This window comes from Phacochoerus africanus, chromosome 1 (assembly GCF_016906955.1).
Source record: "Phacochoerus africanus isolate WHEZ1 chromosome 1, ROS_Pafr_v1, whole genome shotgun sequence".
In the NCBI taxonomy this organism is placed as follows: Eukaryota; Metazoa; Chordata; class Mammalia; order Artiodactyla; family Suidae; genus Phacochoerus; species Phacochoerus africanus.
The window spans coordinates 71590695-71616139 of NC_062544.1; the positions used below are offsets into that span (position 1 = coordinate 71590695).

The window sequence follows — 25445 nt, forward strand, 5'->3', positions numbered from 1 at the left end:
AGGAAGGAGTAGGCCAGGTTGCTCAAGGTGGAGGAGGAGGTATTACAATGAGACAGATAGGGTGATGATAAGGGTCTAGTATCTGGTCTTGGCCAGAGGCTTTGAGTTCTGTCTCCTTGAAGAGGCCTTGAAGTCCAACACCTCTGAGGTTCCAAATTCCTGGATTCAACTATCCATTGACTGTGAGGTACTGTAGTATTTATTGAAAAAATCTGGGTGAAGATACATCTGTGGAGTTCAAACTCAGGTCGTTCAAGGGTTGACTATATTTCTCATTACATGCATTTGAGGAAATCATTGATTCCCTTTACAAATGGGAAAGCTGAGTTTCCCATCCCAGCACAGTGGAAATGAATCTGACTAGGAACCATGAGGTTGCAGGTTCAATCCCTGGCCTCGCTCAGTGGGTTAAGGATCCGGCATTGCCATCAGCTTTAGTGGAGGTCGCAGACTCGGCTTGGATCTGGTGTTGCTGTGGCTGTGGTGTAGGCTGGAAACTGTAAGTAGCCTTGATTGGACCCCTAGCCTGGGAACCTTGATATGCTGTGAGTCCGGCCCTAAAAAGCAAAAATAAACAAACAAAAAACAAATGAGGAAGCTGAAGCAAAGAGAGTTGAATAAGTTCTCTGAGGTTTGCTCTCTAAGGACTGGCTTTGAATCCTGGCAGCCTGAGACTGCCAACCCAAGAAACCACAAGAGTATCATCCAAAAATCAGGACATGTGATAAGGATGTTAATGGCAGGAGTGAGGGGGTTTATAAAAGGCAAATAACAGAAGGAACCAAAGGGAGTTCCCAGGGACTATATCCTGGAAAGCACTATTTAGAGGGTCCAGGTGTGGTTTCAGGGAAGGTGAAAAATAAAGTTAAGGATGAGTGTGGCCTGGATTGTGAGAGGGGGCCAGGGCTGCGTTCATTTATTTGAGGGAAAGGTTTTTTTTTTTTTTTTTTTAAAGTATTGGAAAGTTTAGAGTAGTTGTTTCGACATGGAGGATATTTGGGGCTAGATTGTGCCTTCCCCCTTCACTCCCCTTTCACCCCCACTTCACACTTAAACTCATGTGTTGATGGCCTATGCCTCAGTACGTCATGTTGCTGAAACTAGGCCTCTGTCCACAGATGCTGAACAGGAACACAGAGACAGAGTTTTGGATAAGGGAGAAAAAAAGTAGCTCTTATTGCTTTGCCAGGCAAAGAAGGCCACAGCAGGGTAATGCCTTAAAGACTGTGTCCTCCATTGGGAGTTTTATAGTAAAAAGGAGAAAATAAGGGTTCCAGTTAAGAATTAGTGTTGATGGCAAACACACATTGCTCTTTCATTGGGGAATCTTTGGTCATCCAGATTTGTGTCATGAGATCTCAGTGTGTCCCTGGTGGTCTCTGGGTTATGGTATCTCAGTTTTTCCTAAAATAAAAATACTTGTGAAAAGGGCCTATTGATCAGAGTTTAGGGCAATCTAGGAAAGTCTCCCCTAAAAAACGCCCATCATGTGTTTACAATCTTTGACCCACAGGCAATTGTGCTCAGGGTGCCTAATCTGTGGCTCACAGGTGATTGTGTTTAGGTGCAGTTAGGCTGGGGAGAAGCACAAGAAAGAGTTCTAAACTCTTCAGTTTTAAATTGGTCGTTTCTAAAAGAAGCATTAAGGAATATAGCTTTTCTCTTAGCTATATTAGGTGCCTGCATCAGCTAGAATATGCCTGTATTTGGAAATAAGGCCATTAAAGTACTGATTAAGGTAAAATGAGGTCACATGAGCAGGCCCTACTCCAATATGACTGGTCTCCTTATATGAAGAGGTGGTTAGAACACAGACACACAGCGAGAAGACCATGTGAGCACATAGTGAGAAGTGAGTTGTGTGCTATTAAGGAGAGAGGACTCAGCAGGAGAAAAACCTGCAGACCACTTGACCTTGGACTTCTACCTCCAGAACATTAACAAAATACATTTGTTATTTAAACCACCCAGTCTGTGATATTTTGTTATGACATCCATCATTATCAGCCTTCTGAGATATAGAACAGAGCAGAAAAAGAAGTGTGTATGTCTATATATATTCCCTTTATTTTGGACATTATTATAAGTAAAATAGATGAATATTTGCTCTCAAAATATACTTTACATCAAAGTTCATAGGAGTTCCCATCATGGCACAGTGGTAACGAATCCGACTAGGAACCATGAAGTTGCAGGTTTGATCCTTGGCCTCACTCAGTGGGTTAAGGGTACGGCATTGCTGTGAGCTGTGGTGTAGATCACAGACACAGCTCGGATCTGGTGTTGCTGTGGCTGTGGTGTAGCCCAGCAGCTATAGCTCCCATTGGACCCCTAGCCTGGGAACTTCCATATGCCGTGGGTGCGGCCCTAAAAAGCAAAAAAAAAAAAAAAGTTCATAAAAGCATTATTCATAATAACCAAAAGATGAAAAAAACACAAATGTCTATTAACAGATGAATGAATCAGCACAATGTGGCATATACATTTAATGGACTATTATTCAGCCCTAAGGAATTAAAGTTGTATACATGCTACAGCACGGATCTTGAAAACATTATTCTGAGAGAAAAAAGCCAGACATTAAGGTATGACAATGGAATAATTCCACTTAGATGAGTCATCTAAAATAAGCATATTCATAGAGACAGCGTAGAATAGAGGTTACCAGAGGTTGAGGAGAGGGGAGGATGTGGAATTATTTAATGAATATGAAATTTCTCTTTGCGATTATAAAAAGTTCTGAAGATGAATGCTGGTGATGGTTTGCACAACCTTGCAAATGTGCTTACTCTCACTGGATTGTATGCTCAAAAGTGGTTAAATGGTAACATTTATGTTGTATATATTTTATCACAATTAAAAAAAAAAATCTGTCCTTAAAGAATTTACTTAATATGGGAAAAGCAAATCACAAAACACAGAAGATGGAGATAAATCCTGAGGAAATTCAATAAAACAGTGAATAGCATGTAAAGTATATATGTGTGCATTATGTGCGAGACACATGGATGTGCAGGGATTGCCATTTTAGTAGAATACCTGGGAAAATTTGTGGAAGAAGTGGCATTAAAGAAATGATCTCCAAGAAGTGAGAGTGTTACCCATTCAGAGACCTAATGTTGGTTCACAACCTTGGGAATTTCTTGGGTGAAATTCAAAACTGGCCTTGAAGGTCAGGAGAAACTGAAGAAAGAGGCAGACCAGTCTGGGTGGTTTGCTACCTACCTGGCAGATAATAAGCAAAAAGATACCTCACCTATGAGTCTAGTCTCAGAAGCTGCAAGATGAGTAGATCTCCCCACCAGCCCACCTGAATTGTGAAACCTTACATAGAGGCCTTAATGGGGTTCGATCACTTACTAGTCTCAATGCCATTTGCTCTCTCAAGGATACATTTTTCAGTGGCTCCTAGAAAGGAACCATGGGTAGAATGTGCTTTCCAGGATGTGCTTGATTGCCTGGGTCCAGTTGAGTGTCAACATGCGGTCACTTCCTCTTGCTCACCCCCTACAACACACAGGGAGAAATTATGCCTGGCATTGGAACAGAGCTTTTAATGACTCTGGGAACAGAAGAGGACTGCGGGCTGTCGAATTGAAGGAGAGAAGTGGTGACGTTAGAAACATCTTGGGGATCTAGAACACATGGGTACTCAAGGGCATTCTATAAACATTTTGTTTTTGTTTTGTTTTGTAGTCTGAGAGAGATGGGAAGTTACTAGACTCTTCTGAGCAGACGCATATTTCACGACAAAACCGTGGGAAACACACTGATACAGTCTCATTCCCTCACTTAACACATGTGTGCATCATGGCCTAGAAAGGCTAATATGTTTCCCTACAAATTGCAGAGCAGAGATTGGTACCCATGTTTCCCGACTCCTGTTTGTACACCGTTTCTCACCATGTGATTCCAGTTCATTACATCACTCAGAGGAATTTGTGGACAGCAGCTGCTCAACATTGGTGATCTTTAATTAATTACCACTACTCCAAGCAGTTAGTATAATTTAACTTGCCTCTGATATTCATAGGAAGCATGCTTTTAAAGGTATCTATTCATCTAAATTATTTATATCTATATCCATTTCTATCTATTATCTATATATGCATATACATATGTGCATATATGTATATTATCACATAAATAATATGGGTGGACATTGCATATGCATATGATTCATATTATAATATGCAAATTATAAATGTGTATGTTTGGAGATATATTTAATATATTAATTAACATTATATCAGTATACGTGTGTGTATGTGTATTATACTTACAGAATTACCTATATGTGACTATATGAATTATAGCTCAAAACACCTAGGCTCCAGGTCTCAGCTGAGACCAATTGAGTCTTTAGGGTCTGAGAATGAGATCTGAGTGGGTGTTGTTTCAATGTTGTTGAGTTCAAAAAGGTGAGCCAGGTGATTCTAATTTGTCCCCAAGGTTATAAATACTCAAAGGGAGATAGTGTGGAGGCTGCAAGGAAGAACAGAGGAAAGAAAGGCCATGGACTGAGGTTTGGGGCAGCAAAATAGAGGTAACTTATGACATGTTTTAGTCTCTAATGTTTAATTATGCTAACTTTTTTTTTTCTAAGTTTTCTTTCTTTTGGCTGCTGTAATTGCCATGATAAATTCTATATTAAAGTATGGGAACTTTGTATTTTTCTACAAATAACTCAGTTGAAGGTATTATCATTCAGCTACCTATTTAGTTTTCTTTGTTCTCCTTTCAAAATGCAGTCACAAGTGTTGCTTTTATAAATCCTCTTGGCCAATGATATGTGAGTCTGATTTTGTTTTTAAGAGGGCTTTTGAAAGCATTTCAAGTAAATTGTCAGTTTTGAAGAGCACTGCAATCAACTACTGCAAAAACAGAAAACTAAAATGATAGACATGTTTCAGTACATTGCTTACAAGCCAACAATTTGACAAGGGCTGTTACAAAGAACCCTTGTCGGTACTGAATGGACATACGACACAGCAAAATAGGCATGGGATTTGTCAAAGGTATTTCCTAAGGCATTGAATTCCTGGAATGATCAGTCTGGGTACTAGAAATTTGCCTGAAAATATTACTTTGTAACAGTTTGGTTGAGACAGTTTTTAAGCACTGCAGGATTTTATGTTTTTGTGTTTTCTTCTAGAACATGATAATGGCAAAAAAAAGTACTAGTTAAGAACCAGTGACCTACTTACTGTTCTCTGGTGGGAAGTATCATCTTGTCCCTTATTTTTCTAGTCACAGATGGTTTACAATACACTCTCTCCTTTTAGGTAATTTGAAGAAATATTCACAAGCCCTGCCCCATTTTTATGCTTCCCTAAAGGCCTCTCCTCCTATTCCTCCTCCTTCTCCTTTGGGTTTTACTAGTTTCTGGTGCATCCACAAATTGGTGCCAGCAGAGAGTCAAAAGCCAATGGAATCAAGAGGTGGATCAAGGTGGGTGAGAGTGTCTGAACTTCATGATCCACCTGCTGACCCAAACCTCAGTCTTGTTTTTGTGAGAGTCATTCACAAGTTCTAATCCTCTGGTCCTCAGGCCCTCCACTCAACACCTCTTTATCCAACCCAAAGCAAACACCACATTTCTTGTCACTCACTCCAGTGGGTGATGACACCATAACCTCTGCTAAAAACATCAGTTGAGTTAGCTGGGAAACTTCTTAAGTTGGGGGAGAAGATAAGGCCATGGGAATCACAATCGGGGGGGCTTTAAGGAGAAAGAACACATATCAAATGTCTGTTATTGCCACAAGTTCATTTCTCATAATTAGCTCAATTATGAACACACACACACACTACAGGTAATACCTAGATACACACTCAGCAAAGTTTTTATGTTTGTCAAAAGTTCAGAAATAGCAGAAATAAAACCAATAGACTTGCTAAGGTAGTAATTAATAATGGTTTATTGTGAACATACCAAAAAATACAGATTGCAAACTGGGAGTATTCAAATCAAAAATGTGGAATAAAGCTCTGGGGTATAATGTTTTAAAGCAGCTTGTATTGTGAGGAGGTTGTGACTTTATTCTTCGGAGTGATTTTTTTTATTTATGATATTAGAATTTTCTTAAATGATAGGGAATTGGTTAGTGTTTACTTGATATTAATTTTGGTGAAGAGTTTTTCACTTTTGATTTCTAGAGGCATAAACAAGAAATGACTCAGGTCAAGTCAGTGTTGTGAAATAAATTAAGCTTTGCTTATATGACTAAACTGATATTGGTCTGCTTAGGGAATTTTTAAGGCTGGTCTCCATTTGTTTTTTATTTTAACAACTTCTAGTTCTTTCCATTAAAGAAGTGGATATAAAATTTTAGTAACACAAAATGGAGATTCAGCTGTTTTATTGGTAATCAGCTTTTTCCCACTGTATTGGTTCCTTGCCTTTCCTCCAAGGACCCTCATTTGCATTGTAAAGTGGTATACAGCTGAGTCTGTATACCAGCAGCCAGACAAACTCGGGAAACTAGTCTTATTTTAGATGGCTAAAATTCCACACTTAGAACAGTCATCATCACCTGTGTTTCCATGGTTTCAGTTAATGATGTTCCTAGTTTGATGCTTCATAGGTCCCAGCAATAGTGGAATGATAGCAGAAAGAGTGAAAATAGCAGGCTCTCATGCCCTCTTCAAGTTACCGTATTGCAGATGCTTGAATGTAGATTTATTCCTCTTAAAAAATGTTTAATCTGTTAGTGCTCTGGAAGGTTTATAAACTGCCATAAAGTTTACTAGATGAGAGTGTTTTCACATTACACAAAACCAGTGTCTGTGAATCCTTCCTGAACCTCCTATTAACAACTTCCAGCAATATCAGCAGTCTGCAATTTTAGTCTTTAATGACACCTATCCTATTACAAGCAGGAAAAAAAAAGTCTCAATTTGTATAAAGTCATAATCAGGTGATAATAATATCTACTCCCTTTAATTAGTGTTATAATTATGTAGGTAATTATTTCTAAATGTATGAAAGTATAATGTAAAATAGGAACAAGTAAATGACATATCCATGCACTTTTTTTTTCTCTGTACAAATATTAGTGTTGGTGGGGAGGTCATGAAACCCATTAGGGTATTAAGTACCTTTGAAAGCTGAAGAGTAAATGACAAATGGAAGAAAGGTTCAGAAAATGGAAGCTGAATGTACAGAAATTAGGGCTAATTTTAGATCCCATGAAATTATTTTCTGACATAAATGCCTAAGAAAAACATGTAACACATGAGAAAATAGTTTTCTACTCAAATCAGTATATGGTAACAAAGAATAAACTTCCAGAGGGAAAATCTTTTTGAAGCTCAAGATATACAGGTGTAAGAAACAGAAATTAAAAAACAGACATTTATAGAGTTCCTGTTGTGGCTTAGTGGATTAAGAAACTGACATAGTGTCCATGAGGATGTGGGTTCCATCCCTGGCCTTGCTTTGAGGGTTAAAGATTCTGTATTGCCACAAGCTGCAACGTAGGTAACAGATGGGCTCAGATCCACTGCAGCTGGGGTACAGGTCTGCAGCTGCAGCTCTGATTTCACCGCTAGCCCAAGAACTTCCATATGCTGTGGGTGTGGCCATAAAAGGAAAAAAAAATTTTTTGAGCAAAATCTTCCAAATACTATCTAGGGAAAACAATAAAAATTTAGTATACTAAACAAATGTTTACAAGAACAGACCAAAGTTTCAAAATTATGTCCCAGCAGCATACCCAAGGGAGATGTTTACAAGAACAGAGCAAAGGTTCAAAATTATGTCCCAGCAGCATACCCAAGGAGTATTCTTCCTTTGCCACATTTGTATTACATATAATTATTCTCTTTTCTTGGGAAAAGTCTTGTCTTGAGAAATACCCTAAAGAATCAATATTTCTTTTAGAAATATAAATGATGATCAAAGGAGTTCCCGTTGTGGCTCAGTGGTTAACGAATCTGACTAGGAACCATGAGGTTGCAGGTTCAATCCCTGACCTTGCTCAGTGGGTTGAAGAACTGGAGTTGCTGTGAGCTATGGTGTAGGTCGGAGCCGCGGCTTGGATTCCATGTGGCTGTGGCTGTGTCCAGTGGCTACAGCTCCGATTCCATCCTCTAGCCCAGGAACCTCCATATATGCTGTGGGAGCGATCCCAGAAAAGGCAAAAAGACAAAAAAAAAAATCAAAAATTAGAGGAGAAAAATTTAGAAAACTGAGAAAAAAATTAATACTCAAAGTAATCTATTTTAACATTTTTATGAATATGATCATTTGATATGCAATAATTGTTTTAATTAGAAATTAATGAACAAGATTAGATGTTACCCTATGGCCATGATTTTCCCTGGTGATAGAAAAATATTATTAAAATTAAAACTCCAAGTAGATAGGTATAAAATTTGTGGATAAAAAAGTATAAAAATGGGTAATAGTAATTTTTCCTGAAAATAACTTAATTTTAATTTTGAAAAGCCTACTACTTCATCAGGATTTAATAAGCCCTCAATAGACCATTGTCTTTTTATTTTGGTTCATATCAAAATCGCTATAGTGACAGGAACAAATTCTGTTTGTTAAAATGGTATAGGCGTCAACAGGCCTAATAAATGAACTACAGTGGTGTGTTCTTGGAAGCCAGGATTGTTAATCTCTACAATCACCCCAACTGTGATTATAGCCTCTCTTAAAAAGAAAATTGGAAATCAGGCAAAAAATGGCATTCTAATGCAGGCATTCTGGTGTAATTGAGATTGTTTATTCACAGAGTGTTTTGTTTATCTTATGTGCTGCCAGACATCTGGATAAAGATGGAAAACTTTAGCAAAATATTAATCATCTTTCCAAGTGCCTAAATATTGACTGCATTTGATGCTTCACTCTAAATATTTGATGAAATTTAGCATTACCTACAAAATATAAAATTGTTGTCTCCTTATCTTTAAAGTTATCTTCTCACTCTAGCACTCCACACTTAGAATACTCTGATTTGGAAAGAATATATGATGGAATTTTAGAGTTGGTAGACATTAAAATAATACTGGCCGACCTTAATATTTGTGGCTAATAATTTTAAGAATTAAAAGTTCACTTTTCTATATCATGTGTGGTATTTGTAGCCAAGTATAACAAGAACCTCTGTCTTATGCAGTAAGAACCTTTTATTTTCTTCCCAATGAAATAGCCCAAAGCGCTAAAATCATTAAAATTAAAATGAGAAACTATACAAAGTTCTACCTGTTATTCTCATTACTGTGTAACAGTCTTTGAAGTTCTACTAATTGGAATAATAAAATAAAAATTTGAAAAATAGATAAAAGGATTTATTTTTGTAGAAGATATGATTTATCATGCATCTCCAGTAAAATACTTTTGGAAGTATAGATAAACTTAATGAGTAAACTTTATTAAAAAATAAAACTTTATCTCTTCTAACTTTATTTTATGGGAAATAGTCCATTCTCTTTAATGCAGAATAAAATAGAATTACAGTTAACAAGTTGGCACAGAACCTACATAAAGAAATTTGTATAATGTAATGGAAAGATAAAAACTAGGTCAGAATATGTGAAAAGTAACTAATATCAGAGTATATAAAACTTACTATGATAAAATTCTTGTTTCCTTACAATTAATAAACAAATATGTTTTAGATAAAATTGCAACAGTAACTTTTGCCTTTAGGTATAATCTTAAATATGTATTAAAGAATAAATAATTGAAAACCATGAAAACTTAGTGTAACTATCAGGAGTATTAGTCATTGACACATACTACAAATCCATCTTTTTTTGTTTTATTTTGTTTGGCTTTATCTAGGGCCGCTCCCATGGCACGTGGAGGTGCCCAGGCTAGGGGTCGAATCGGAGCTGTAGCCACCGGCCTACTCCAGAGCCACAGCAATGTAGGATCCAAGCCGCGTCTGCAACCTACACCACAGCTCACGGCAACGCCGGATCCTTTAACCCACTGAGCAAGGCCAGGGATCTAACCTGCAACCTCATGGTTCCTAGTCAGATTCATTAACCACTGCGCCACGACGGGAACTCCTACAAATCCATCTTAATAGTGTTATGTAGACAAAAAATATACAAGTAAAGCAGTGAAACAAAATTGAACATCCCAGGAGTTCCTGTTGCAGCTGGCTCAGCATTTAATGAACCTGACTAGGATCCATGAGGACGTGGGTTAAGTCCCTAGCCTCACTTAAGGATATGGTGTTCCCATCAGCTGTGGTGTAGGTCGCAGGCGAAGCTCAGATCCTGAGTTGCCGTAGTTCTGGTGTAGGTGCGCGGCTACAGCTCTGATCGGACCCCTAGCCTAGGAACCTCCATATGCAGTGAATGTGGACCTAAAAAAAAAAAAAAATTAACATCCCAAAGTGGATTATAATATACATAACTGTATGTACACTGAAAGCCATTTTTTTTAAATCAAAAAAGAAAATAACCCAGAAATTATCTGAAAAAAATGGAGCAAATCAGCTCCCGAAAAGAGTTCTGCATCTTGGTGATCACATTTATTGGAAGAGTCGGAGAAAAATAAAAATTCCATTTAGCTTAATTTCTGAGTTATCTGCAAATCAACTTAGGAGTGGAAGAATTTGTTATTTCTTAATATCAAAATGTACCCAGGTTTCTCTTTTGATTGTCTTCTACATTTAAAGAGGCAATCACACATCTCCCATTTCCACACAGGATAAATTCTTTGTTTCAGCCAAATCTCAATGGTGGGGCAACTAGCACAACACCATCTTCCCAGGTAAAGAGCATCAGAGTATTTTTTTGCTGATTTATATATCTCCTCATATGTTTCTTCATGAAACTGTTGTCACAGTTTCTTTCACATCTCCCAATATCATATTTAAGTGCTGATCATAAGCATGTAACCTGCCTTGAAGCTCTCTGTCATTTCTCATTTTCACATGGATTCCTCATCCAGGCTGAGCCTGATGAGATCCAGGGGCTCTTCTACAGTGTTGGTAGTTTGTTGCTGGTCCACATCATCTGCCATGTTTCAAACCCTGCGCCCTTTCCCCCTTCTCCTGAAAGCCATTTTTTAAACAAAATATGTAATGTGAAATGGAATATAGAAATCGATTACTGATCTAGAGGAGATTTAAGATTTACATTCAAAAGTTAAACAAAAATGTTCAAAAAACAAAAGTGTTGCAAGAAAAAATAGAAATATCTTCTGTGCAAGCAATAGTTTTATAAATCTTGAAAAATTAGCACTGAGGAACCCCTCAATAAATGCAGATATGTATATAGGTTTTTTAAAATGTTCATGAGACCAAACATACTATTGGAATATTACATTGAGTTGGGAATGTTTGTTGTACCTGATAATAAAAATTGCCATTTATGACACACAAGAGCTTTTATGTTACTACATTTAAAGCAATTTGTGAGCAACATAATACTTAATTTTTATTTTAATCTGTACTGATAAATTTTGTATTTAACAAATATGTGCCATTCACCTGTAAAGTAAATCGCTGTTATTTGGTGATTTTTCTCTCACTTTGATCTTCTTCTGAATTATAGTACCCCTTCTTTTAGCATTTTAGTTATAGATCCTTTTTAGTAAAATGTAACTTTTTTCTAGTAATTAACCTAGAGATATGAAAATGCATAACTGATAATTCACATTAACCCAAACAAGTCATTTTTGAAAAACTGCTGACATCCTCAAATGGTGTGTTTCTTCTTAAATCTTTATGCTTTTTATTTCTATTTTAAACTCATTAATTTTATACAGTTAAAATTTATATTTTCACATCTATTTGCTTTTCTTTTTTCTTCATTTCCGTGTATCTCTTTTACTTCTAGTGTACTTTTTCTTGGGCCAAAAAAAGGGTCTCTTATAGTTTAACGTTTGACAACTGTTTCGGAAAATCTTTATTTCACGATTAAAAACATTTTTGTTGGGAATAAAAGCTTAGGTTTGCAGGTATTTTCTTTTAGAAATTTAAATATATTTTTGGTCTGTTGTTCCAGTATTTTCTTTAATAGCCCATTGTTCCTTTGAAGAAATATGTATGATGTCCTAGATATGTTTTTTTCTGAGTATTGCTTAGGGATACTTTAGCAAGCATCTGTAGCAAGGGAGTAAATTGATGACGATAACTTTGAGTAGTTTTGGGGACTTTGGGCCTTCTCTTCAGTTATTGCCTTTTTTTCCCATTCTCTGTCCTTGCTTCTTGAATTATAATGTAAATTAGATCTCCTTCTCAAATCACTCTTGTAAACATTTTTTACTCTTTTTGCTTTTGTTTTTCAGCCTATACATTTTCTATTGATCTTCCATTTCACTATTCTATCATTTTCACTGTCATTAAATTATCAATTTAGTTCTTAATTTCTATTTTTTAGTTCTATAATTTTCATGTAGTTCTTTCATAAAGGCCATAGCTCTCTTTAAATTTTGTATTCAAGTTGACTTACAATGTTTTGTCAATTTCTGCTATACAGCAAAGTGACCCAGTTATACATATATATTTATATACATTATTTTTCTCACATTATTCTCCATCATGTTCCATTCTCTTTTCAAATACATATCCTTTCAACAATTTTAACCCCATTAGTCAAAGCTGATTTAAAGGCTATTGCTGGTAACCTCGATATCAGAGTTACATGTGGATGTGTTCCTATTGCCTCTTTATTCTCTTGGTTCTGGCAATTTTGAGAAATTGGAGAGGTCATGAATACTACTCCTTTTTGCTCCTGAAGATTTACTGCCCTAATATTTAATAGGTAAAATGGAGACCTATCATTCTAATCCAGTCAGGTACTGAGCTGATTCCAGGCTGGGTTGTAGTTTTTATAATACTCAAATTACACTTCAGGGTACCTTTTTACTAAGTCTCCTCCTCCTTGAACAATTCTGAGTTTGTCTTGGCACTGGGAGTATGCCGCTAACAACTGTCTGATTTCAGTGGTTTCTTACCCTGCACAGCTGAAGACTGGTAAATGCCTATAGGGAATTTGCCTCCTTTCTCTTGAAATCACTGGTCTCTTTAATCCCAGAGATGTTGCTGCTCTGAATCGTTTCTTTACCCTAGGAAATATTTTTGTTTTGGGGAGTCTCCCCAAACTGAAAAATTTTCAAACTTCACTGGCTTCTCTTAGCTCCATCCCTACCCAAGGCTTCCTTGTCTCCTCATTCACACTGAGAATTAACAAGTGCTCTGGGGTAAAAATGTAGCTCACTCCATGCTGGTTCACATATCCGTCCCTTAAGTCCTGATTAGCCAGGTAACTCTTAGAAAAAAAGAAAAGTACATGGGAAGTTATCATTTAACAGGTACAGAGTTTTGGTTTGGGGAGAATAAAAAGTTCTGAAGATAGTAGTAATGGGTGCATAACAATGTCAAATATAGTTATGTTAATGAATTTTACACTTAGAATTTACCACTTTATTCATCTTTATGTTATGTATTTTATCACAGTAAAAAGTCCTGATTTGAATTTGTAGTCAAGAAATTAACATGATTTTTTTTATGTATTAGTAAAATTAAAGATTCTCCTACAATGAATCATATCACAACTAGGTTTATTTTATATTTTAAGTTCCAAGAACACATTACTGTCATTCTTTTCATTTCAGTGACATAAACAGTCATTTAATTTCCTATGGATTTGTATTTGTGTATATATATATATATATATATATATATACACAAATACAATATATATATATATATATTGAATGCTACTACTATGCAGCAATTACACTTTATTTGCCAAAGTATGGTAAGCAAAATGAATATAAAAATTTAGGCAATTAACAGGAAGGAGGAGATCATAAGTAAGATAGACCTTGAAAGGTAAACATAAATATTTTCATGATAATTTAAATTGTTAAAACCAATTAGAACAAGTTACCTTCAGTAATGTTGTTAAAATTGATTATTAACTGCCCAAACATTTTAAAATATGTTTAGAGATATATTAATAGACCATTTCAAGATTCAAAATATTTTTCTTTTGGGGCCATTTTTGTCCTTTCACATTTTCAGCTAAAATGTAAGACTTTCTTTTCCATTTATTCTTCAAGGATAATTCTTCTGGTCTAGTTTCCTGGTTCAGCAAAATGCAAATTCCAAAGTTTGTAAAATAATATGGGAAACAGACTTTTATGTCCGTTTAATGGGGAGGATTATCTTTTCCACTATGATGGAAAGCTTCTTTTGCATCAAAGGAGTCATGTAGAGGGACAATCTACAATCCAAGGGCAAGTGGGCCATATGTTTTTACATCTACCTGAATGTTGCCAGATACTTACTTCTGTCCCTTGGTTGAAATCATTCTGTGGTATTTTACACAGATGCAGTACCTTGCACTGGAAGAAAAATGTAATCATATTAATAATTAAATCTCTTTGTAGTATTTCAGTCAAGTAGGTTAGCAGAAAAATAATCAATACCCTCCTTAACCTAAGGTTCCAAAGTTACAGGGTGAGACAGGAAAACAAAGCCTCTTGATTTGACTAAATGTTTTCCCCTAATCATTGTAATTTCACCTCTGGCTATGCACAATGTGGGGTTGCTTGCTTAGTGCTACTAAGGTACTATGATATTTGCATGTTATTTTATCAAAAAGTTTTAAAGTCTAAACTTCATTCTAAACAAAACCAGTATTAAAGTCTTACAAAAATACAAAGTAGGGGATCATCTATTTATTTATAAAATAATCTTTAAAGGATAAATCTAACAAATACTAATAAATTGTAACAAAGGAGAAAAGAAATCATTGGTATCTGAGAGTTCAAGTGAATTAGCAATTATAAACTAAACATGGAGACCCAGAATTAGGAGAGAACTCAAATAGACTATTCTAAGATGTAATAATTTTACACAATCACATTTACATTTTTACTTTAGTGCTTTTTGCATATTATAATTTTTAAAAATTTGGCTTTCACTTTGTATTAACACTATGATTTCTGAATTGTTGAAGATCATGAATACCTTTCAATTTTCTATTTTAGAATTGGCTCCATGGCACAGACTCCCATGCGTTTGAAAGGGAAGTGCATTCATTTATGAACTACTATGATCTACATCCATCTTTTTGGAATTGCTTCCCTTAAACATTTGGAAATACAGTTATTTCAATGCACTAATATTTTCTCAAGGTATAACACTTTTACTGTTTTCAATAACTCACTAAAATTCCTTGTAACAATTATCCAAAGATAAGTCATTTGATAAATATTGTTTTCTCCAGAGGTCTAAATTGTCCACATTCATGCTTTTTAAAAAAATTGTTTTTTTAATTATACTTCTTGTTTTCATTTAGAAAATTTTACAAACCATCATGCTCACTATAAAGTACCAATGGACTGTATTTAATCTATTGAAAGTCAAGTACTTTTCTATTTTTCAGAGCATTATTAAGTAATTGTTTCAAAAAGCTTTGATGCTATCAAGTACATTTTCTGGAAATAATAGCATTGGAAAAGTTTATCTCTTAACATCTATTAACTACTTCAATGTCATGATGAAATTATTAAGAAGTAATATGGCAAAACTTAACTAATTTCTTAAAATAAAAAGTATTTATTTCACAGGCAGCAAAATTATATTAGCCAAAGTATTTAGGATCTAACTAAGATATTTGACCACTACTCTGCTCTAGGGAGGTTATATAATAAGAATAAAATTTTCGTATAACATTCTAGGCAAAGAAATACTTTGTATAGCTTATGCCCAAATGTTGATTACTTTAAAAATAAGAATCTGATTAAAATGAGAAACTCTGTGTTTTCATTTTTAACATGTTTAATGTAAATAGCACTCATTTCAAATGTTAGTATGAAATGTTCAAAATAAAATTAAACAATTGCAAATTAAGTGCATTTATTTTGGGGCATTTGATTTGCTGATCTTGCAAGACTAGAAGAACCATTTATATAGGTATATTTCAACTACAAGCATAAGAACCAAGCTGGGAAAAAATGTATGAGATAATCTTCCAAAATGTCCAATTACACTAAAGAATTTTGCCATTTACCATTATACCATGTGATAAATATATAGTTTAAAAAACATTAAAAAGATGCAGAAAAGTCTACAAAGACAACTCAGATATTTTACCATGGTACCTTGTTATATTTTACTCTAGAATGAAAAAAGTTGGATTTGTTTTACCTTACATGTTCAGAATTAAGTAATTATTCAATAATATTTTTTATTACATAAGAGGTGCAAAATTTAAAGATTTTAAAAATAAGCATAATATGCTTATTTTAAGAATGACCATAATAGTTTAGGAATTATTTAATACACCTTTATACTGTTCAAAACTATATAGTAATCTCTCTCCTATAGTCTCATCTTAATAAGGCTACCAGAAAAACTAGCAATACTAACTGGATTTTTTGTCAAGCCTTTTTTATTCAAAAGGTAAGAGGCGCACTGAATGGTTATAAATCTAAACTTCTCGTTATATTGAATCTCATTTTAACTTGATTACCTGTGTTTAAAAAAAAAACCCGATTTCGAGATAACATTCTGAGGTATTGGGGGTTTAGCCTTCAGTATATCTTTATCAATAGTTTTGTTTGTTTTTTAGAGACAGTTGAGATTCATAGCAAAATTGAGCAAAGTATGGAGATTTCCAGTCTATTTTGTCCTCACACTTGCCTCGCTTGTTCAGCATTCCCCTATGAAGCGATGCATTTAAAAAAAATTGATAGAGCTATACTGACATTATTATTACTCTCGATTCATAGTTTACATTAGGGTTCACTCTTGGTGGTGTACATTCTATGGTTTTGAACAAATTTATTTTGATGTGTATCCACCATGATTGTGTCATACAGAATACTTTCACTGTGTTTTGCCTATTTATCCTCCCTTGCTCCATGTATTTTTTTTTTTTTTTTTTAGGGCCTCACCTGCAGCAAGTGAAAGTTCCCAGGCTAGGTGTCGAATCGAATTCCATCTTCCAAATCAGAGCTGCAGCTGCTGGCCTGTGCCATAGCAATGCCAGATCTGAGTGGCATCTGTGGCTACACCACAGCTCACAGTAACACCGGATCCTTAATCTGCTGAGTGAGGCCAGGGATTAAACCTGTGCCCTAAAGCATACTAGTTGTGTTTGTAACCCACTGAGCCACAGCAGGAACTCCCCAAATATATCTTTTTTTAAGAGACAAAATCCAAATCATACCAGGGTAAAATATGCAAATTAAAGGATCAAAACATTGAACTGCTGAAATAATTTCACAGCATATTATCTCAAAGCATAAGCCTATGCAATTTACAGAAATAGGTAACCACATGGGGACAACTGGCCTTAACACTGAGGAAAAATATCATGTGTGAATCTCCTGCATGTCTTTCTCTTCTTAAAATGAAACATATCCTTGAGTAATCCCCTCTGAAAATATTTTTAATACTGATTCCAAATAATGTTTCATATAAAATGAGTATTAAGTGATTTAAAAACAGAAAATTATATCTTTATATGAAAGATTTATATCAATTTATTTTGTTTTTCTGTTGAATTCATGACTAGCCACAATCATTGTAGAGTATGTGTGTGTGCATGGAGTATAATGTGGAGTTACTCTTGTTCCTTGGTCTTGGCAAAACATGTTGTGCCTAGATGGACCTCCATTTGATTGAATCCAATAATAAATTTCCACAAATGCTTCTTAAGTCATGGAGCCATAACTAGAAGGAGGAAAGTCTGAATTAGAAGATATAAACTCTATCTTTGTAGACAAAAATCATATAAAAAATAAACCCTTAACAGTATTAAGTGGCTTAAAAACCACTAACCTTACCTTCAAATTACAAATCACAGTACAACTACTAAATATTATCAAGTGTAAGTTAAGACAGTCTTTGCTAAGAAATTAAACAGAAAGCATATATGTAATCTATTAATTATTTAGCTTATTAATGAATCATTTAATGAGTAAATATTTACCTGCCCCCTATTTTGGTAAACACAGTGCTTGGTGCCCACAATTTAAATAGGAAATTCTTCTTGAGAGATTAATGTGCTAGCATAAGGGAATGACATATGAACATACTTTAAAAATACTGGAAACAATGCAATATGAAATGATCATAGCTGAATCTAGCAAAGGAGAGGGAATTGGATTTACTTGAACTGATTCAGGGAAGGTTATTCCACCCTAAGTATTAATTATGAATAATGTTATTCTGCATATAATTTACTTTTATAGACACAGTAACTTTTCTTTATTATGTGATTCCTCTCTTCCTTTTCCTCTTCCTCTATTCTCATTTTCTTTTTTAAAACCTCCACATATCTTTTGCCCATTTTTCAATTGGGTTGTTGGCTTTTTTGCTGTTGAGTTGTATAAATTGTATATTTTAGAGATTAAGCCCTTGTTGCATCATTTGAAACTATTTTCTCCCATTCTTTAAGTCATCTTTTCATTTTCTTTTTGGTTTCCTTTGCTGTGCAAAAGCTTATCAGTTTGATTAATTCCCATTGGTTTATTTTTGCTTTTATTTCTTTTTTTTTCTTTTTTAAATTTTTTATTTTAGTTGATTTACATTGTTCTGTCAGTTTCTGCTTTACAGCAAAGTGACCCAGTCATATATTGAAACACACTCTTTCTCATATTGTCTTCCACCGTGTTCCATTGCAAGTGATTGGACACAGCTCCCTGTGCTATAGAGCAGGACCTCATTGCTTATGCATTCTAAATGTAACTAACAGCTTGCATCTATTAACCCAAACTCTCAACCCATCCCACTTTCCACCTCCACCTCCCCCTTGGCAGCCACAAGTCTACTCTCCAAGTCTGTGAGTCTGTTTCTGTTCTATAGATAGGTTCATCTGTGCCATATTTTAGATTCCACATATAAGTGATATCATATGCTATCTGTCTCATTCTGACTGACTTAGTATGAGAATCACTAGTTCCATCCATGTTGCTGCAAATGGCATTATTTTCTTCTTTATTATGGCTTAGTAGTATTCCATTGTGTACTTGTACCACATCTTTTTTTTTTAATTTTTATTTTTTTACAGAATAAAATACATATATTTAAACACAATTACATTCATACAGATTATTATATTATGGATCTTAAGAAACAGATTAAATGACTCCCTCTGGAGAAGTGAAATGGAAAATATGCTGAGACAAATAGGAAATTTATTCTATACTTTAACCCATTTTATATGGCTTTCATCTTTACTATTTAGTATTATCTATTACATTTCAATTACTCTTTAAATATTAGCACTATATTAAAATTGTGTATATTATGCAACTAAAATTTATAAAGAAAGCCTTATATACCATTAAATGTTTTATATAACATAATAAAAAGAATAACTTGTAAGAATAACAAAAATAATACACCCTCTGAAAATAAGTAAAATATCAAATGCATAAATTGGTTAAAAAACGGTGCAACTATATAAATATGTCCTCACAATTAGTTACATCTTATTGATTCTTCAATATAGGCATTACACCATTATAGGTGATGTGATAAACGACATTATAGACCTTACAACATACCATAGAGAAATGGTTATTAATACTATAATTATAGAACTGTATTATTTAATTGTACATTTGCATTATTTAATTATAATTATCATAAATTCTTTGATGGAGAGGAAATTAGAATCAGATCTAAGAAGACTTCAGCATTCCAAGAATGATGTCAAATGACCCCCTTCATGGTGGATTATGCACTTATTTACTATGATATATTTCTTCTCCAGAGATTCCTTGTTTGTGTATCAATTGTGGATTTTTGGTTTGCAGTTATTCTGAAGTTTTGATATTAGTCTATATATGAGATTGTTTTAAGTTGTTGTTCTCTTAATTGCAAGTTTATCTCCAGTGTCTTACATTTGTACCCATCTCTTCTCATGATTTCTGATTTTGGTGGTATAATTGTACATGGATGATTTTGTATCTTTACTGTATATATACTTTTACTGGTTAGCCTTGTCATTTGTGGCATTTTTGTTTGCTGTTGCTGTCTTTTCTTTTCTGCCTAGAGAAGTTCCTTTAGTATTTGTTGTAAGGCTGGTTTAGTGTTGCTGAATTCTCTTAGCTTTTGCTTATCTGAGAAGGTTTTGATTTCTCCTTCAAATCTGAATGAGAGCCTTGCTGGGTAAAGTAATCTTGGTTGGAGGCTTTTTCCTTCCATCATGTTAAGTATATCATGCCACTCCCTTCTGGCCTGCAGAGTTTCTGCTGAAAAATCTGTTGATAACCTTATTGGGGTTCCTTTGTATGTTACTTGTTTCTTTTCCCTAGCTACTTTCAACATTTTCTCTTTGTCTTTAATTTTGGTCAGTTTGATTAATAAGTGTCTTGGTGTATTCCTCCTTGGGTTTATTTTATGTGGTACTCGTTGTGCTTCTGGGATATGAGTGAGTGGTTCCTTTCCCATGTGAGGGACGTTTTTGGCTGTTATCTCTCGGAATATTTTTTCTGTCCCCTTCTCTCTCTCTTCTTGTGGCACCCCTATAATACAGATGTTGGTGCATTTCACGTTGTCCCAGAGTTCCCTGAGACTCTCTCCATTTGTTTTCAATCTTTTTTTTCTGTTCCACATCCGTAATTTCCACTAATCTGTCCTCCACCTTGCTTATTCGTTCTTCTGCTTCCTGTATTCTGCTGTTAGCTGCTTCTAGGGAATTTTTTATTTCAGTTACTATATTTTGCATCTCTTCTTGCTTAAGTTTTATATCTTGTATCTCTTTGCTCAGTGTTTCCTGTGTTATCCATCTTTGCCTCCAGTTTATTTCCAATGTCTTGCATCATCTTCAGCATCAACAGTCTAAAGTCTTTTTCCCTGGAGGCTGAGAATCTCCTCATCACTTAGCTGATTTTCTGGGGTTTTTCCTTTCTCCCTCATCTGAGCTATAGTTCTCTGTCTTTTCATTTTGATAGGTTTTTGCTGTGGTGACCCTTTTACAGATAATAGAGTTGTAGCCTCTCTTACTTCTGGTGTCTGCCCCCTTGTGGCTGAAGTTGGTATGGGAGTGTCCTGTAGGCTTCCTGATGAGTAGGGCTGGTGCCTGCCCACTGGTAGGTGGAGCTGATTCTAATCCCTCTGGTGGGTGGGGCTTAGTCTCTGGATGGGATTAGAGGCAGCTGTGTGCCTGAGGGGTCTTTAGGTAGCCTGTTTACTGAAGGGCGGGGCTGTGATGCCACCTGGATTGTTTTTTGCCCTTGGGCTTCTCAGCAGCTGACTGACTGGTGGGGCCAGATTTTCCCAAAATGGCCACCTCCAGAGAAAGGGAGCTGCTGAATATTCCTGAGAGATTTACCTTCAATGTCCTTCCCTCACAACAAGCCACATTCAGCCCTGTTTTCCCAGGAAGTCCTCCAAGAACTGCAGTCAGGTTTGACCCAGATTCCTATGGAGACTTTCCTTTGCCCTGGGACCCAGTGCACGTGAAAGTCTGTGTGCGCCTTTTAAGAATGGGGTTTCCGTTTCCCCCAGTCCTGTGGAGCACTTGCACATAAGCCCCACTGGCCTTAAATGCCAGATGCTCCAGGGGCTCTTTCTCCCAGTGCCAGATCCCCACATGCGAGGGTTTGATGTGGGGCTCAGAACTCTCACTCCTGTAGGTGAGTCTCTGTGAACCAGTTTACAGTCTGTGGAGCTTCCCACCTGGGAGGTATGGGGTTGTTTATATCGTGAAATTGCCCCTCCTACCTCTTGATGTGGCCTCCTCTTTGTCTTCTGGAGTAGGGTCTTTTTTAAGGTTTCCAGTCCATTTGGGTGGAGATTGCTCAGACTTTAGTTGTGAATTTTGTTGTTTTTTAGGAGAGAAGTTGAGCTCCAGTCCTTCTATTCCACCATCTTAATCCTCTCTCCATATTTTTGCTTTTATTTCTGTTGCTTTGGGAGACTGACCTGAGAAAATATTTGTAAGGTTGATGTCAGAGAATGTTTTGCTTATGTTCTCTTCCAGGAGTTTGATGGTGTCTTGTCTTATATTTAAGTCTTTAAGCCATTTTGGGTTTGTTTTTATGCTTAGTGTGAGGGTGTGTTCTAGTTTCACTGATTTGCATGCAGCTGCCCAGGTTTACCAGCAATACTTGCTGAAAAGACTGTCTTTTTTCCCATTTATGTTCTTCCCTCCTTTGTCCAAGATTAATTGAGTGTAGGTGTCTGGGTTTATTTCTGGGTTCTCTATTCTGTTCCATTGGTCTGTATATCTGTTTTGGTACCAGTACCACACTGTCTTGATGACTGTTGCTTTGTCATATTGCCTGAAGTCTGGGAGAGTTATGTCTCCCACTTGGTTTTTGTTCCCCAGAGTTGCTTTGGCAATTCTGGGTCCTTAGTGGCAAAAGAACTGAATAGACATTCTCCAAGGAAGATATATAGATGGCCAACAATCACATGAAAAAATGTTCAACATCATTGATTATTAGAGAAATGCAAATCAAAACTACCACGAGATACCACCTCACACCCATCAGAATGGCCATCATTAATAAGTCCACAAAGAACAAATGCTGGAATGGGTATGGAGAAAAGGGAACCCTCCTGCACTGTTGGTGGGAATATAACTGATACAACCACGATGGAGAATAGTATGGAGGTTCCTTAGAAAACTATACATAGAACTACCATATGATCCAGCAATCCCATTCTTGGACATATATCCAGACAAAACTTTCCTTTAAAAAAAAAAAAAAAAAAAAAAAACACTTGCACATGCATGTTCATTGCAGCACTCTTCACAACATCCAAGACATGGAAACAACCCAAATGCCCATCAAAAGATGATTGGATTAGAAAGATGTGATGTGTATATATAAACAATGGAATACTACTCAGCCATGAAAAAGAAAGACATAATGCCATCTGCAGCAATGTGGATGGAACTAGAGACTCTCATCCTGAGTGAAGTAAGTCAGAAAGAAAAAGACAAATACCATATGATATCACTTATATCTGGAATCTAATATAGGCCACAAATGAACCATTCCACAGAAAAGGAAATCATGGACATGGAGGACAGACTTGTGGTTGCCAAGTGGGAGGGAATGGGATGGATGGGATGCTTGCCTTTGGAATGGATTAGCAATGAGATCCTGCTGTGTAGCACTGGGACCTATGGTCACTTAGGATGGAGCATAATAATGTGAGAAAAAAGAATGTACACATGTATGTGTAACTGGGTCACCATGCTATTCAGTGGAAAATTGACAGAACACTGTAAACCAGCTATAATGGAAAAAAATTAAAATCATTATATTAAAAAAAACCCTCTACATCCTTTATTTTTATAGACACAGTAACTTTTCTTTATCTTCTGATTCTTTTTTTACTTTTTCCTCTTTCTCCATTACTTCTCATTTTCTTTCCCTTTTACAAAACCTGCCATCACAATTTTTTAGCCCTGACAAAAATATTCATATATCATATACTGAGTATTTTAATCAAAAATGGCAATACTGAGCATTTTAGTTGAAAATGCATATGTAATCACTTTAAGAAGATTTATTCCTTATCACTTTCAACATATGTTAACACTATTGATAACCTGAAATAGGTGAGCTGATGGGGGGATCACTGTATTTGTATTGCCTTTGAACAGCCCCTTCACAGCATACAAATATATGTTGGTATCCTGGTCATGTAACTCCATCAACTCTATTTGTGTAACCTCCAGAGTTATGCTAGCACTCTGCTCTTATAAGTTATCTTAATAAAATTCTCTCATTACTGCTAAATTATATTACTTCACAGTTAATCAAAGGGTGCTTTGATTACTCTGTAAAAATATTTTAAATGCACTTTTAACTTTGCTGTTTCAAGAAAGTTCAAAGTAATAAAGAGAACATAAGTGGCCTCAAGGCCAAATATTAGTAATTATCTATATAAAGGAAAGGAATAAAGGCTGTCTTGTAGGGAAGGGTTTTAAAGCTGTGTATGATTGTTTAGACTGTGCATATGTGTATTTTTACCATTTTTTGTGTGTATGTTCATTTTTACCATTTTACACAGACACGCACACACATATGTTGGACAAGAACATTACAAAACATCTGACTTAAACATGGTCTAGTGAATTGATTTCTTCCCAAACATTTCCTGGTCAGTTTGTTTCCTCTCTGACTGATAAGCTCCTTTCCCATCATGAGTGCTTCATATGTGGACATCTTGACTACATACTAGGCATCATTATAACACACTAAATTCTAAATATTGCAGTCAGTCTGGCAGCTCTAATTCTTCACTTTCTTCATTACCTGTTCCCTCACCTTCTTGGGGGGCTAGAGAAGCTGAGTGAGTAGAAGGGGTAAGTGATGAGGTCAATCTTTCCAGTGCCTCAGAAGTTTGATAAAATACAAATAAATGGAAGACATCGTTTTATGTACTGAGTTAAAAAAAAAACTATATGCAAATACATAAAATACTATATATTCTATAAGCACAGGACAACTTTTAATGATAGAATAAAATGGGCATAGAAGTTTAGACTATTAAAGCAGTGGACATCCCATCTGAAAATAATTAAAAATCCTTAATGTTATACACTAGCAAGAGAACTTTCTAAGAGGTGTTTTGGCTTGGGGATATTTTTTGGATAAAATAAATGAAGCCTATTAATTAAAAAAATAACAATTCATGAAGATAAATTTTAACATTATTGAATAAATGCCACAATTCATAATGTATTTCTACTTAAGAGCTTTTCATAAAAACAATTTTACTTTTAATATACTGAAAAGGCCTACAGGTTCCTAGTTTTTCCTATGAATTTTTAAAAACTCCTCTCCCTTCCCAACAAATAGTCACATAAACTATATTTGGAGGAAGAGGTTGATTTTTTTTTTTTTTTAAGACTCACTCTTTCCTGTTTGGAGTCAAATCTTTGGCATTTCACAGCCTGTAAATCAGAATCCTTGAGGGACTACTGCCATCCCAGCCCAGGGAAGTGATTTGGAGTGGCCCAAAACTCATAGAAGGAGTATATTCTACTAAGCTCTACATTGGCAGTTTGCTGTGTCATCAATCTCGTTCAGCTGAAAAGCTTGACAATTTGTCTGGACAACACTACATAAAGGATAGCAAAAGGTTATTGTTAGGTTATGAAGTTTTTCTGACAAGTACAACACATCAAGGTTTATATAAGCATAAAACAAACCTTAAACTCAAGACAGTGCTTTGTAAAGGAGGTTTCTACCTTTGTTCTAAACAAAGCTTTTTGAGCCTGCGTTTATCTATTCCAAGTTTCAGGCATGCAATCTGAACCATAGCGGTTATCTATCATAATCTCTTTTATAATGTCTTCTAATATTTAATGAAATAAAAATTTAATGCGAGAGAGAGTGAATGTCAACCTCGGTGTCAAGGACACAGAAACATCCTTTCATTATTTTTAGTGGTAAAGACATAGTATAATTCAGACCAATTGGCATACAATATATTTGGCATTCTTTGCTAACCATTACAAAGGGTAACCCATGTTTTTAA

General features: G+C 35.4%; 1 protein-coding gene and 1 pseudogene across 1 annotated transcript in view; one reads left to right on the forward strand and one right to left on the reverse strand.

The window, feature by feature from the left end:
* Nucleotides 1-25445, forward strand: part of CDH18 (cadherin 18) — a 721675-nt gene that overhangs the window by 120447 nt on the left and 575783 nt on the right. The gene's annotated exons all lie outside the window — the stretch shown is intronic.
* LOC125120048 (U6 snRNA-associated Sm-like protein LSm3) lies at nucleotides 10690-11000 on the reverse strand (annotated as a pseudogene).